Source organism: Magnolia sinica, chromosome 13 (assembly GCF_029962835.1).
Source record: "Magnolia sinica isolate HGM2019 chromosome 13, MsV1, whole genome shotgun sequence".
Classification (NCBI taxonomy): Eukaryota; Viridiplantae; Streptophyta; class Magnoliopsida; order Magnoliales; family Magnoliaceae; genus Magnolia; species Magnolia sinica.
Genome location: NC_080585.1, coordinates 27,873,633 through 27,889,933, shown reverse-complemented (window position 1 = coordinate 27,889,933; position 16,301 = coordinate 27,873,633). Strand labels below are relative to the sequence as shown.

The 16,301-nt window shown below is 40.3% G+C and overlaps 1 protein-coding gene across 1 annotated transcript in view; it reads left to right on the top strand.

The window, feature by feature from the left end:
- The first annotated feature begins 4,879 nt into the window (after positions 1-4,879).
- LOC131223362 (probable disease resistance protein At5g63020) overlaps positions 4,880-16,301 on the top strand; it is a 37,499-nt gene continuing 26,077 nt past the window's right edge. Inside the window, exon 1 of the mRNA XM_058218757.1 lies at positions 4,880-5,034. The gene's annotated coding sequence lies outside the window, so the exon portion shown is untranslated. The remainder of the gene's footprint in view (positions 5,035-16,301) is intronic.

Below are 16,301 nucleotides of genomic sequence, written 5' to 3'. Positions count from 1 at the left end.
TAGAGAAATTCACCACTATACGACCAATTTATGGCCCATTTCCCTTTTTAAGCCCACTTATTTTTAGCTCACGAGAATAAGCCCCAGATGTACGGACAACTTTTTTAGGTCGAAAATGCCTCTACTTTTTTCCTTCAACCGGATCGGCCGGTGGTTGAAGGCTGTGCTCACTATAGCTACGGATTATAACCGTAGCTATAGTCGTAGAGAAAAAGTTCAACCCAAACGATGGTACTACCAATCCGGCGGTATGCTGCTGACCTCCGGTAGTGCCACCCGGTTTTTTCAAAAATTGGGTGGGTCCCATCGTGGGCCCCATATAATTTTGAATGGGCCCCACACTCAGTGTTCATGATTTTGGTGGGCCCCCTATACACATGTGCAGTTGTTTATATATATATATATATATACTTTTGAAATTCATTTTTCAAAAATGCATGTTTTTAAGCTTCTCAATTTTCCTTTTTGAAATGTTTAGTTTTTTTATTATCAAAATGTCGAATTTTTTTATCTCATTTTATTTTTTTCAAGTTTTAGGAAATACAAAATATCTCTCAATTTTGAAAATCTTTTTTTTTTTTTTTTTTCAAACTTCTTAATCTATTCAATTTTCTCAATTTTTTGAAAATGCAATTTTTTATTTTTTTTTGAAAATCACATTTTCTTAACTTATAATTTGTTTTTCAAAGTGCCAATTTGTTTCAAATGTCAAAAATTTTCAATTTCAGTTATTTTTAAATATCAATTCTATACAAAATCTCAAATTTTCTCAAAAGTTACTAATTCTACTAAAATTCAAAATTTGATTAAAATAAAGTATAAATTTCCATCGAATTTTACAAATAATAATAATAATAATAATAATAATAATGAGGTTTGGAAAAAAGTTAGAAATTTATTAAGATTTGCGATGAACGATAATTCGTCGCACAATAAAGAAAAGTCCGCCGCTAAATGTTGATATGAGGAAGGCTGGGTGGTTAAAAAAAAAACATAATTTCATGACGGATTAAAATTTCTGACAGTTCAATACGTTGCAAATTAATAAATTGCGACGGAGTCTGGTATGTCATAAAAATTCCACTCAAATTTATGCTCGAGTGGGACCACTTTTTTTTTTTTCAAACAAAGGACATTGTGTCGTAAAGTTAATTTGACCTGCTGAAACCAAGATTTTTTTGCGATGGATGAAATCCATCATAAAACCAAGCAGTTTTATGTTATTTTCTCACTACTTGGTCATAGTGAGCAGAGTTATTTGGTATCAACTTTGGTATGCAATCATCTAAAACTTGTATACATGGCATATGTGAGCTTTTGTAAGCTAGAGTGTGTACCAAAAGTTCATATTCATGCCACACGTACCAGAATGACACGATAGGTCTGAGAACCAATCCATCCATCATGTCAATGGCACCGCCATATTGATGCCCTCGACCAAGGGTTGGTCATTGATCAAGTGGTCCACAGTTTTTAAGACAAACAGGCCTCTAAAAATTGACGTAAGCTTTCTAATCCATCCACATGTTTCTAATATTAGGTCCACATGCTGATTGGATCAGATTTTATTTTTGGAAAAACATGCATAGGAGAGTACATTGCGTGTTCCCCCAGCACATAGATATACTTATGCTGGGCCCACAGACGTGTCCGTGGCAAATCCACGCCATCCATCTATTTTTAAAGACCATAATAAGTTCGGATTATATAAAATCAGATAGATACAAAACTCAGGTGGGCTGCTACAAACGAAAATGTGGGAAATAATGAAACGTCCATCATCCAAATCTTCTTGGAGCTTACATGATGTTTATATGCCACTCAACCCGTTCGTATTATTATTACTGCTTACATAAACTGTAGCAACAAATATCATCCTGATACAAAAACTTCACGCGCACAGGCGTTTGATCCCATTGTTTCATGCGGTATCGAACAAATGAGTTTTGTATGTCTAAAACAAATGGACGAGTGGATTTGTCACCGACATGTCTGTGCCCCCACACATCCCCGGCACAGTTATATCAATCCCCTCTCATGTATGGCACATGTGGGGCACGTACATGATCTTTGCTCCAGCAAAGATCTGGCACGCATTAGTTTTCAACTGTTAAATCTTTAAAATTGTTGCAAATGGGTGGACTCATTAGAGTCAGCGACTCACTGACTCAGTCATACGGCTCTTACTTTTAAACTAAAAATATTAAAAATTAAAAATTAAAAAGTAATAATCGAAGAGCCAAGTTCATCTCTCAAAGCTAGTTTCATCTTGTTTCAAGTATTTTTATTCATGTACATTTTTTCAAAAATATTTAAATGCATTGAATATTGTAAGTTTAATTGTAAAAAATGTAGAGTCAAGTCTTCCAGTCGACCCAATCTTATTAGAAATCGATTCGAGTTGTATTTTCAAGTTTTTGAACTATGGTCACCAGGACTCGACTTAGAGCTGAATGAGTCAATCAGGTCACCGGATCTTTTAACCATGTGAGTTAGGGGCCAGGTTTGGCTCATTGGGTTTTGGAGCCCGGGTTTATAGTAGAGGCTGGTGGGCTGAGTATGAGCCTTATTGGATATTTTGGAGAAATCTCCATTTGAGCGGACCCCATCATGTAAACTGCTTGGATGACTGAAAATGGATCTCCCTTTTAAGGAATCCTTTACTGAAAATGTTTTGGAGGTCTCAATTCAATGAGCACCTCATTTGATGGGAACATGTGTAGAAATCCGAAAAGACAACGTGTATCAAAAGATTCGGGCCATTGATAAGTAGGGGTTGGAGTTGACCTTAGATCAACCGGTCAGATTTTATTTTAATTTGCAATTCGGTAATTCACTACAGCACAAATGAACATTGATCTAGACCGTTGAAATGGTGATCCCTAGTGTGAATGTAGCATGGCCAGAAAATCACAATGGTTGGACTATCCAAGCCAGCCAATCAATGACCAACGAATGGACAATTCAAACGAAAATGATCAGAGGTAAGAATTCAATGGGCAAAATCAAATGACGAAGCTTGTTTAATGGAAGTGAATTTTGGGCCCCATACCATCCACAGGAAACGGATTGGCTACTGACCTTGCCACTAGCCAATGGCTAGTGGTGGGTGCTCTGTGGGCCCCACCAATGTATGTGTTTCATCCAAGCCGTCCACCCATTCTTGCAGATCATTTTATGGTATGAGCCCAAAAACGAGCTTGATCAAATCTCAAGTGGACCGCATAGCGTTGATTGAACGCCCACCATTAAAAACTTCGTGGGGCCACAAAAGTTTTGGATCAAGCTGCATCCAAGTCTGTATGACCTAATCAACAGGTTAGATGTCAAATAACCATTATAGTGGCTCCTTGGAGGTTTTTAATGGTGGAAATTCAATCACTACTGTTTTCCCATGATGTGGTCCACCTGAGATTTAGATCTACCTCATTTTTGGGATCAAGCCTTAAATTATCTTTTAAAATGGATGGACGGCGAGGATAAAACACATACATCATGGTGGGGTCCACATAGCACCGACAACTAGCCGCTGGCTTGTGGGAGCGTCACTAGCCAAACCGCGTCCCATCCACAATGGAGCCCATGACATGGACTGGCCGGCATCCACGAAGGGCACATGTAGGGTGGATGAGTTGGACCCTCTTTGTTAAATACTCACAGATAGCGATGATGGTGGGACCCACCTGTGGTGAGATTATTCTGTGTAGGGAAAGGACCACGGAGAAAATTGTGGGACGGCCTATTCGTAGTAGGACAACGGCACTAGGTAGCATAGGCTGTGAGAATGTTATTAGTTTGGTGATTGGCTATGGTGGGCTCAAGTGGTCTGTGCATGACATCCACTCCGACCATCAGGTGAACCCTCACACGTTTGGGCTGGAGCCCAAAACTCAGGCAGACCCAAGTTTAAGATGAGCCACACGACATGAAAGAATTGAGAGGGAATACCCACTCATTAAAATCTTACAGACTGTTTCTGTGTCCCATCATGATCTGCATGTACCATCCAATTCATGCATCTAACATGCTCCACATCAACAAAGGAACATCCTTAAATTTATGGCGTTTTAAAACTCATGTGGCAACCCGGCCTAGACTATAGTAGTTTTAGGCATGATTTAACAATTTTCCTCAAGTTAGACACTTTTGAGTTTTGGATCGGATAACGGTCCAATCAGTCCATCTAAACTGTTCATTAAGTCTACAACACGTTTCATGTTTTACCATGTAAAAATAAGGCTGATTGTATGATCAAATATATATTTATTGGCATATTTTATATAGCCGTCCTTATTTCCAACTCATGGATATGATTGTTATAGTTGTCTAGTAGAAGTGATTCTTTTGAATCATAAGCAATCTATGATGGGATCTATCAAATAGATAGATTGCATCATTCGTTAAACCTATTTTTGTAGTGACTGTTCATATTAGAGGCTATACATGAGATGGTTGCCATCATCAAATTAGCTTGATATTTGTAAGCTAGCCCATGAAATTTTTTTTTTGTAAAACCTAAGGTACAGTGTAGATCAATTGATTGGAGTGTTAAAGTAGCCCAATGCAAATAGGAGAACTTAAGTTTACAGCTCTCGAAGAGCACTTGAGAATATGTCTTTATCAAATTAGTGTAGGATTAAGTATAAATCAAATTAGTGTAGGATTAGGTAGAACTACTTCCAAATTTTAAATGAATAAGCCCATCATTATTCATTACGGGCCAAATTTAGGGTCAAATTTTAAATGAATAAACCCATCATTACGGGCTAAAATTAGGGTCAACGAAGATGGAATCATTGTAGAGGGTGAGAAGCACAGCTAATATTAGGGGTTCTTCCAAATGAATCGATATTGAATTCCTCACTCAAATAGCATTTCTTTTCCTTCTCCATAGCCATTGATTTCATTAACTCAGTCATTGCTCGCTTGTGGAGTTACATCTGGTCAAAGCATACGATACGTCATCAAACTCCGTTTCCTCTTCGTGCGGGTTAAGGGAGGTATTCTTGTTGAATCCAAGCCATCCATTGTGCGGTAAAATCTCAACTGTTCCCTCCCAACCATCTATATTTTTATGACAGATTTATCCCCTCCGAATCCTAACTGTAAAGGCTCTTATATTTTTATGACGATTTTACCCCCACTGAATTCTAACCGTAAGGTCAAAAATACGCTAACTGGGGTGTAAATGAGCGGCCCGCGAGGTTTCTTGGCCTGTCCCGCACGGGCTGGGCTAGGGCGAGAGGATGAGGCCTGGGCCAGTCTCGGCTTTGAATTTTAAGCCCCTTTGTAAACTTCCAGCGTAGATTAAGTGAGGCAATATAACAGCAGAGTGGGTGAGGCCCTGATCGTGGGGTCCACCTTGATGTTGAGTTGTACATTGACGACGTCCACTTGTTTCAGTAGTTGATTTTAGGGCATGGTAAAAAAAAATGAGATAAACCAAAATCTAAGGTTACCACACTCGTGGAAATTAGTGGTGATTAAACACCTACCATTAAAAACTCCGTCAGGTCATTTATTTGCTATATAACCCATTGATAAGGTCACATAGACATGGATAAAAGTGATGTGGAGTGGGTTGTGGACAGTTTCATGGCTTAGATGAGAAAGGGCCCGGTCGACGATAGAAGTGATCCGGATTGTCCGACCTTAAATTGAACGTATCTCATAAACCGGAATGAGTTATTCGACGTACCATATATGATTTTGGGGTAGGATGAGCTACTTTAGCCACCCAACCCTGGTATGTTGGGTTGCGCATGCCGAATTTGTGAAATACTACTGGATCAACGGTTGAATTTTGATTTTATTTTCATTTTTACTATTTATAGTAAGTTTTAGTTTCAGTATAACTCTTCATCTATTGAGCTTTAGGAGTTAAAAATACTTAGAATAATTAGGAGAACTATGTGGTTCAACCAAATAGGACATTTACTATTTTTGGCCGAAAACCTTGCACACTAGTAGACATACGACCATCTATAAATAGTAAGTTGCAAATTCTAGAAGTTTTAGCCATAGTTTAATTCCGAAATTTCTTCCATTACTTAGTATCCTTATTTAAAAGGTTGTGAACTCGTTTATTTGATTCATCAATCAATTTCAAATTTTATAGATTTTATTTTCTATTTTATTGTTCTTTTTCTCGTGGATTCAAGAAGTCTCGGTGAGAAGTCTAGAATTTCTGTTGATTCGGAATACTTATCCTCTTGAGGAAGATGGTGCTCGACCTCACATCTTTCCCTATGTCAAAAAGGAAAACACAAGATCCAAACCTATGTGCCTCAACCATGGGAGTTTAATCCTTGCTCTATGGTTTACTTAGATTTGGATTTACATCATTTTTGAGACCATGCCTTAAAATGAGCTGGAAAAAGAATGGTGATGTAGACTGGGCTGTGGATAATTTCATGTCTGTAGAGCGGGTCGTGGATAATTTCATGGCCAAGATGGACTAGAAAAGGCCCGATCGCAAGCGAAAGTGATCTGAATCGTTAGGACCTTAAATCGGGTGTATCTCACAATTCAGAATGAGTTATTCAACGTATCACATATGATTTTGAGGTAGGACGAGCTACTTTAGCCACCCAAATACCATGAGATCGACAGTCGAATTCCCGTTTTATTTTTGTTTTTACTATTTATAGTAAGTTTTAGTTTGAGTATAACTCTTTATCCGTTGGGCTTTAGGAGTTGTGCCCAATATGAAAAGTGCTTAGAATAATTAGGAGAGCGTCATGATTCGACCAAATAGGACACTTACTATTTTTAGCCGAAAACCATGTGCACTAGTAGATATCACGACCCTCTATAAATAGTTAGTTTACTATTTATAGTAAGTTGCTAATTCTAGGAGTTGTAGTTGTAGTTTGATTTTGAAACTTCTTGCATGAGTTAGTATTCCCTATTTAAAGGGTTGTAAATTCGTTTATTGGAATAATCAATCTAATTATGAATTTTCTAGAATTTATTTATATTTTCTTGTCCTTCCTTGCATCAAATGGACAACATAGATATATACAACATATACATTGAGGTGGGCCCCATGGTCAGGGCCTAACCATCACTTAATCTATGTCCCATTCATTCCCATGTACAGGACAATTTCCCTTCACTTGGCTCACCTAAATAATGGATGGGGCTGATGTTTGGGCCAGGCTCAAGCTTTTGTGTGGTATCTAACAGTTGGAGTGAATTTTATATTATCATCACAGTGGCTCCCATAAGTATAAGGGTGTACTTATCTCTCCCAGTTGTTTCCCTTGGTATGGCCCACCTGAATCATAAGTCAGTTTGGTTTTTGTCCATGGACCTAACGTAGGATCACACATCTAATGGTTGGAGTGAATCTCACGTACATATTAAGGTGGGTCTCCTAGAAAATAAAGGTTGGGCATGCTATGAAAGATATTTTACTTGCACATTTCACGCAATGAGAGGGGTGATTCATAGGTCTTTTTGGAAAAGGGGATCGTGCCAATTAAGTGTTTCACACCATGTTACATCCATGGCCCAAAAATGAGCTCGACTTATAATTCAAATGGGCCACACAATTAGAAAAGTTACACATGGCAAGTTTCACCTCCGAACAATTTCCCTTGGTGTGGCCCGCACGAATCAAGGATGGGCCTGATTTTTAGGCCTAGTGTCTAGATATTAGTGTGGCATCTAATAGTTGAAGTGAATTTTATATAATCATCATGATGGGTGTGGATGTCTCTCTTGCAACTAACCTGAATCATTGCTAAACCTGATTACTTTGCATCTAATGGTGGCAGTAGATCTTACATTACACATCAAGGTGGGCCCTTGAAAAATTAAGGGCGTGCATCCCTTTAATTTTTTCAAATTTCATTGGTATTCTGCTGGGCTTGGCCCCATATAAAAATTCCGAGATGGGGTTGGGCTGGAGTTTTGGCTAATCATGGGCTGAGCTAGTGTTGAGCTTAGATTAAAAGATAAGGGCCAGGCTTAGACAGTGCTTGGCCCAGCCCTAACCCAGCTGTTGACACCCTTGTGTATAGTAGAAATGGAGATAAAAATAATTTTAAGAGAAAAAAAAAGGTTTGTTTATGGTGCACCTTCTTCAACACGACCTCACCGGATTAAACACATACTGTATAAATGCGCACATTTAAGTTAGTCAGTCTCGTTATACGGTAGCTTTTTATTTGTTTATTTTTAGAAATCGTTGTCTCCATCTTCATATAAACAGGCCTAAGCAGCTAGCATAAACATTCGAGCCAAGGGCCACGGCTAGCCTATCATATCCTAAAAAAATACCTCATGGCACCAAGCTAGGCCTCTAGCCTCCCTGATGTAACCCAGCCCCACCCGGTCAGGAAATAACTTGCCTTTAGTAAAGATCTGATAGTAAATGAAAGAACCTGTTACATTGCGCATCACTTCCCAAGCAAGCTAACCCATCCTCTGTCCCATTAGCTTCCTGGGAATGGAGACCTCAGCTTCCCTCCCGAGGGCTCCATTCCCAGATATGAATCTAGGATTGCAATCCAAAAGCACCAAGCAAACACAAAGAACACTGACTCGGCTCGACTCGACTTAACTTGGCTCGAAGCTCGAGCTCAAGCTCAGCTCAACTCGAATATATTATTATTATTATTATTATATTTAAAAATTAAAAAAAATAAAATATAAATCCTATCGTACCTGTCCGTTTCTCTTATACTATTTCCTTTTCTTACCTAACTCGCCATGCCCGAGCTCCTCTCTCTCTCTCTCTCTCTCCACTCGATCACTCGCCTGAGCTTGACTCAACGTCTACCCGGCTTGTTTTAGCCGTACGGCCTACACTCACTTGAGCTCTCCTCTCTCTCTCTCTCTCAGTATTAACAACAAAGTACGATCTATGGTTTTATCTAATATTATATATGTGTGTGTATATTATTAATTAAATATTTGATTTGGGGGCTGGGTCGGGTTGCTGGGTTAAGTCAAGTGCGGGTTGCGAGTTGGGTCAGGTTGGGAGCAAGCTCGACTCGACTCGAGGTAAGCTCGCCTTGACTTGATCCATTAGCTCGCCTCGAGCTTGACTCGAAAGTTTTGGCAAACAAGCCAAGATTTAATAGTAAGCTTGAGGCCGAGCTCGAACTCGAGAAGAGCATGGACAAGCCAAGCCAAGCTTGGCCCACCTCGACTCGAACCTGTTACATTGCACATCACTTCCCAAGCAAGGTAACCCATCCTCTGTCCCATTAGCTTCCTGGGAATGGAGACCTCAGCTTCCCTCCCGAGGGCTCCATTCCCAGATATGAATCTAGGATTGTAATCCAAAAGCACGAAGCAAACACAAAGAGAACGCAATAATTTAACGTGAAAACCCTTTTAAAAAAAATCTTGGCACAAAGTAACAGAAATCTACCATGAAAGCAAAAATTACAAAGAGAAAAAAGTTATCTGATTTGAACAATAATCAAATCTCACCCTTGCTACACCCTTTGAAGCCCGAGAACTATTTAGAAACCCTTTATAATAATTTAAGAAGTCTTAGCATCTCTTGAATCCCTTTGGAGCATCATAGGAACTCCAACTTTTGCACTGACTTGGAATAATCCGAAAATCACATCAAATTTATGCAGTCTGCGCACAATCTACGTACAACCAGTCGAACCAAAGCTCGGACTAGTCAAAGGACACTTCGACTAGTAAAACTTGTCCTTCAACTGGTCGAATTTCTCAGAAGTTCTAAAATAAATTATTACTGAATTTTTATCCGAACATTCTCATGCTGGTCGAATTTCGTCAGATTTAAGACATCTATCAACAACAATCTCCACCATATCTTTAATCTTCAAAAGTGTAGCTTCTTGACCTCTTCTCTTATCTCTGCCTCACATCATAGCTTTGTCAATACTTCTCGTGCACACTTCATCCTTCTTTTATACCATCACTAAGCTCAGAGAAGTCGCACAGAACTTGAACTTCTTTGTAGAAATGACCTTGGTGAACATGTCTGCCGGATTCACGCTGGTGTGAATCTTCTCCACTATTACACCTCTTTCCTCAAACACTTGTTGGATAAAATGGTAACGAACATTAATGTGTTTAGTACGTGAGGATAAACATAATTTTTAGTCAAATTAATAGTGTTCTCGCTATCACAATTAACGGACATAGTCTCCTGCTAAAGCCCCAATTGATTTATCATACCTCTTAACCAAACATATTCCTTAAACGCTTCTGTCACTGACATATATTCTGCTTCAGTCGTGGAAAGAGCCACAATGGATTGAAGCTTTAACATCCAACTAATTGCTCTACCCGCTAGTACAAACAAGTAACTTAAAGTCGACTTTCTGGAATCTGCACTGCTTGTGTAGTCTGAATCCATATACCCTACCAACATTGCTCCCGTCTTTTCAAAAGTTAAGGCGTAGTCTTTTATACCTCGAATGTATCGAAGTAGTCATTTCATCGCTTCCCAATGTTGGTTGTAAGAGTTTGACATGTATTTGCTCATAACACGGACTGCTGATGAAATATATGGTCTCGCACAAAATATGACATACATTAAACTGCCAACCGCATTTGAATAAGGCACATGAGACATAGTCTTCTTTTCCTCATTTGATTTAGGACATTGTTCTGAGGAAAGCTTAAAGTGAGCCGTGTGGGGAACGCTTACTGATTTTGCCTAGTCCATCCCATACTTGATCATCACCTTTTCAAGGTATTCTACCTGTGATAACCAAAGCCTTCTCCTCTTCCCGTCTCTATGAATATCTATGCTAAGAACCCTCTTTGTAGCCCTAAGATCTTTCATCTAGAATGTCTCTGATAACTGAGTCTTTAGTACGTTAATTTCAAATATATCATGACAGGCGATTAATATATCATCAACATACAATACTAAGATGATGAATTTTCCATCACTCAGTGTCTTGTAATAGGAATTTGATGAAAGCATATCCTCGGGGCCTTCGAAGATTGTAGTTCCACAGAATATATACATCAGTGATCTTATCGTACCGCTCAAAAATTCGAGTGAGATCTTCAATCGACGTATCAAAGGAGATATTTCCAGCGAGGAGGGAAAAAGATTTTTTTGGGGTTGTCTTTAATCGAACTACCTTCCAATCGGATGATGTAGCTAATCGATGCCATCTTCCTACGATTGTCTTCCTCTGTCTTCCTACTATTGAACCACCTGGATACCACAGCCTTGTCACCTCTTAATCATCATATAGAGGGCAAAAATTGGGTAAGAAATCTTTGAACGAGACTTTGCGGTTCTTCACTTCCTGAGACTAACCTATCAACACCAACCTAACTCATGACAATACACAGGTTGGGCTATACTCAGATAAACATCGGGAGCTAGAATAATTTCAATGGCGGGCATCTTATCTTCCCAGGTTCACCTGCGATGCAATTAACTTTGTATTTGGCCCGACAGAATGAGGTCCATATACTCTTCTCCTCTCCATATCTAACATACCAGGCAAACGAAGGGCTTTCATTACTTCAGTTAGCCTTTATTGGATTCGGATACATGTATCCTAATCATGAATATTGCAATATGGGAGGAGCTTACCTACATTAGCCATGGATTCGGTTTGGCGTGTGTTGCCGGAGAAGATTATACATGCTAGTACGATGGGACTATCGACACAACAATGCAGTGAGGGAAGAGGGAAGAGTGGACTGAAGCTACTCTCTTATACTTTGGATTGGTGGTGGAGATTCTTATCCATAGTCGGAATCCACCACCAAAACCCTCACTTCTGTTGGCGGTACAAATCAGATTTTATAAGTGTTTTAAGAAGATAAAATTATTAGCTTTATAAAGCCTTAACATAACTCAGAAAAATTGATTATGTAGAAGGAAGGAAGAGAGAAAAGAAACCAAAAAAATAAAACTTTCAAATTGTTTTTTACTGCGGTGCCGACAGTGTCCGTAGTACCCCATTCTCGGCTCCTAGCGTCCATACGGCAGATTTCGATCCTGGGATCCTACAAGGAGAATTTTTTTTTTCAGTGTACATTTAACTCGTAATAAGCATAACCACAAGATTACCAAATTCACAAAGGCAATATCATCATCACATATCCACTAATATAATCATTGAGTACAATGTTGAAAAGAAATACATAAATCGAAAGTCAACCTCCAGAAGATCGCTGCACGCTCCAAGCTCAACACCGCTACAACCTAACATCACCTGCACGCATATATCGTGCATAAGCTTATAGAAAGCTTAGAGGGTGGTGTAAGTGTGTGCACAAGGTAAGTGCCAAGTATTCAATACAATGCCATCATCAGACAATACCAGAAATACTGGTAATCCATAAATCGTACATAATCGAAATAAGCAGAAATACTGACAAGATCATTAATTATCAGAGTAAGCAGAAATACTGACAAGATCATAAATCATATGATAATAGAGTAAACGAAAATACAGACAAGTCCATGAGTCAATCAATATCAAAATACGTAATATAAAACAACTATGCAAATGAGGAGTCAAAGAGCTAAATATTAGATGCCGAGGATGCGATGCAATATGCAATTCCTAATGAGTTCACGAATAGCATCAGCCGAATCTAGACCATATAAATGCCAAAAACACAGTAACCCAAAATGCCATATGCCGCGAATGTAATGCAATATGTGATGAGAATGGAATGACCATGCTAGAGTGTGAAGCCGGGATGATAGTACGTAGTATCGCAAGCTATGGGGTCCATCACAAGGGACTTCTATCCAAACCAGTCCCATACCTAAATTTGGATAGTCAGACCTAATGTGGTAAACTCCTGATCTCAGGTTATTCGTGTGCCCAACCGAAATCCTAGCCATGCGAAGGTACACGTAATAAATAGTTGCGCACCACCAGCCCGAGTGGATAGTGAATGAATGAATGAATGAGTATGCAATTCCTGCTCAATAAGTCCACATATCAGTACGGTTCCTCTCTGGGAAATCACCGGGGTCTATTACACTCCAAACCAGATTGCCGCCCCATCGCACACAACAAGGTGAGTGGAAGAGACCTCACTATCCGCCTGCCAATATCGGGCCCGGCTCGTCGATAGCAGATCCATTGCTCGAGTTGGTCAAACTCAGCCTAGCTTTGCCCCCTTCTCTTAGGCACGTAAGGCCGCACCCCCTTTCAACCGACCACGACACAGTGAGAGACGTGGCTTAACGGTATACGGCTCTCATGTGCTCATGCATCCACTTGGTCTAAACGTTGGAGCAACCTCTGGAACTAAGAGGGTTCTAGGACTTTCACCCAAGGATATCTATAGCACTCCGTGTAGAATAGATTTTCAGTATCTCATCTGGCTATCCACGATATGCCTGTGGAGGCTACGACCCTGATGTCACTAGGGCGTATGGTGGTCATGTCAGATAAATGTGAGATGCATGAGTCACATAGTCCAATCATGCATCAATCCTGTGCATGTCATGCTCTCATGTGGGGCAACTCCGCCTATCAGGGAGCCCTATGAACAACCTGCCCTATGGCATATGCAATGGTCAATCACATCTCATAACAACCATGCAGACGATGCGTATGGGCATGTATTATAATGCTATGCTGTCACATACTCATAATCGGTATCAGCAACCGGCATCGACAATCGACCTCGACAATGTGGACATCTAACCAACATTGCCCCCAAGGAATGACCCTTATAGATCCTAACATATAGTGGACCCATGACCTCACATAAGGGCCAAATATACAACACCATGGGCCTCACTCAAGAGTTTAATATACATCACGATGGGCCTCTCACACAGGCCTAACATACATCACAATGGGCTCCATCGCCTAGCCCTCAAATGCGTCACAATGGGCCTCATATACATCACATTGGGCCTTAAACACGGGCAGAATACACATCATAACGAGCCTCAAATATAAGCCGCATATACATCACATTGGGCCTCAAACATGGCCAGAATATACATCACAATCGGAATCCACAATCGGTCACAATGATTGGCCTCGATCGATAATCGGCCAATCGGCCACGACAATCAATCACGATAATCGGCCTCGATTGATAACCGGTCAATCGGCCATGACAATCATGATCGTTAATCGACCACGATAATCGACCTTGATCGATAATCGGTCAATCGACCATAACGGTCATAATCGATAATCGGCCATGATGATCGGCCTTGATCGATAATCGGTCAATCGGCCATGACAATCTTAATCGGTAATCAGCCTCGATCGATAATCGGTCAATCGGCCTATATAATCGGCCTCGACAAATCAGAATCGGCCTTGATACTTGGCCTCGACAATTGGAATCGATCGATAATCAGAATCGACAAATCGGTCACATCAATCGGTAATCAGTCACAGCAATTAAAATCAATCGATAATTAGAATCGGCAGATTGGTCATGTCAATCAGAGTCAGCAATCGGTCACGACAATCGGGATTGATCGATAATCAGAATCGGTAAATCAGTCACGTCAATCGGCAATTGGTCACAGCAATCGAAATCGATCGATAATCAGAATCGGCAAATCGGTCATGTCAATCAGATTCGACAATCGATTACGACAATCGGAATCAATTAATAATCAGAATCGGTAAATCGGTCACGTTGATCGGAATCGGCAATCGGTTATGACAATCGAAATCAATCAATAATCAGAATCGGTAAATCGGTCACGTTGATCGGAATCGGCAATCGGTTATGACAATCGAAATCAATCAATAATCAAAATCGACAAATCGGCTACGTCATTCGGAATCGACAGTCGATCACGATAATCGAAATCGGCAATCAGTCATGATAAACGGCCTCGATCGCTAATCGGCAATCGGTCAAGTCAATCCGAATCGGTAATCAACATCGATAATCGGCACCAATAATCAACATCGATAATCGGCCTCGATAAAGATCGACACTCAACTGTGGTTATATCAAATCCGATAACACGGAGTCATCCATCTATGGTGAATGGGGCCCACTTATTTGGGTTAACCCACAAGACAATGGGCCTAACCAGGCCTAAGGAAAGGTCATAATGTGGACATCCAAGCATCATTGCCTATCAATGTGGACATCGAACCAACATTACTCCCAAGGAGTGGCCTGCATAGGGCCAAACATATAGTGGGCCCATGGCCTTATGTATAATTACGATAGCCTCATTTACGACACATAAGCCTCTTCATATGGGCCAACATACATCTCATCAAGCCTCGAATACACAACAAGTGGGCCTCGCACCTGGGCCTCAAACATATCACAATGGGCCTCTTATGTCAAGCGGGCCAGGCCGCATTATATGGGCCGCACTGACGGGCTTCATGTGTATCAAATAGGCCGCACCGATGGGCCTCATTTAATTCAAGTTGGGCCCAACCTTATGTATATTTAAGATCCGACATATTCATAAGTTAGCATAGAGGTAAATGAAGTGAAAACATTATCAACTTATTTGGAACCTACCATGGTCCTTAAAAGTTTGAACAGTGGATGCCGCTATCCACTATTTAAATGGTGGGGTCCACTTGAACTTTAGATCTCACTCTTTCTTTTGCCCACGCCATAAAATGATATCTCAAATGGTTGGATGGTTTGTATACAACACATGCATCATGGTGGGTCCCATAGACGCATGAATAGAACAAGTGGGACCTACAAAACTCGATGCTATGTACAGCCGCTGGCGGTGGGGTCCACCTGCTGCTGTGTACAACAGAAATAGGCCAGTTGTGCTGGCTGAAAGAGGCAGAGGTGGGTCCATGTAGGGCCCACCGTCCTATACATATAAAGTATATAATATATTATATATAATATATATTTATTTATTCATAAAAAGTTGCTGCTGCTGAGCAGCTTTAAGCATTTAAAGACAGAGGTGGGTCCCACGTAGGGCCCACCCTCATATATTAGTAATATATATATATATATATAATTGTATTATAATATCTAATATATAATATATAATATTATATATTAAATATAATATAATATAATATATTAATATATATATATAACACACCTAACGTCAAGGCCGTCCATGGCCTGGACATGCATGTACATCAGGGTGCTACCAACACGTGGCATAACACATGCGTGAGGCGTGGCCCACCCCAATGGATGGACGGCGTAGGTGGGTCCCATGGACCCCATGCCAGCTGGCACTTCACTGTTGCCACCGCCACAAGGATGGATGCCAAGACCTTAGTGTGAAATGAGGTATCTTTCACTCGGTTTGCCAGTGAGCTATGGATGTGGGTGTGTACATGCACCAAGGAGGGCCCCACAGGGACGTGGGTCCCACAGTCAGA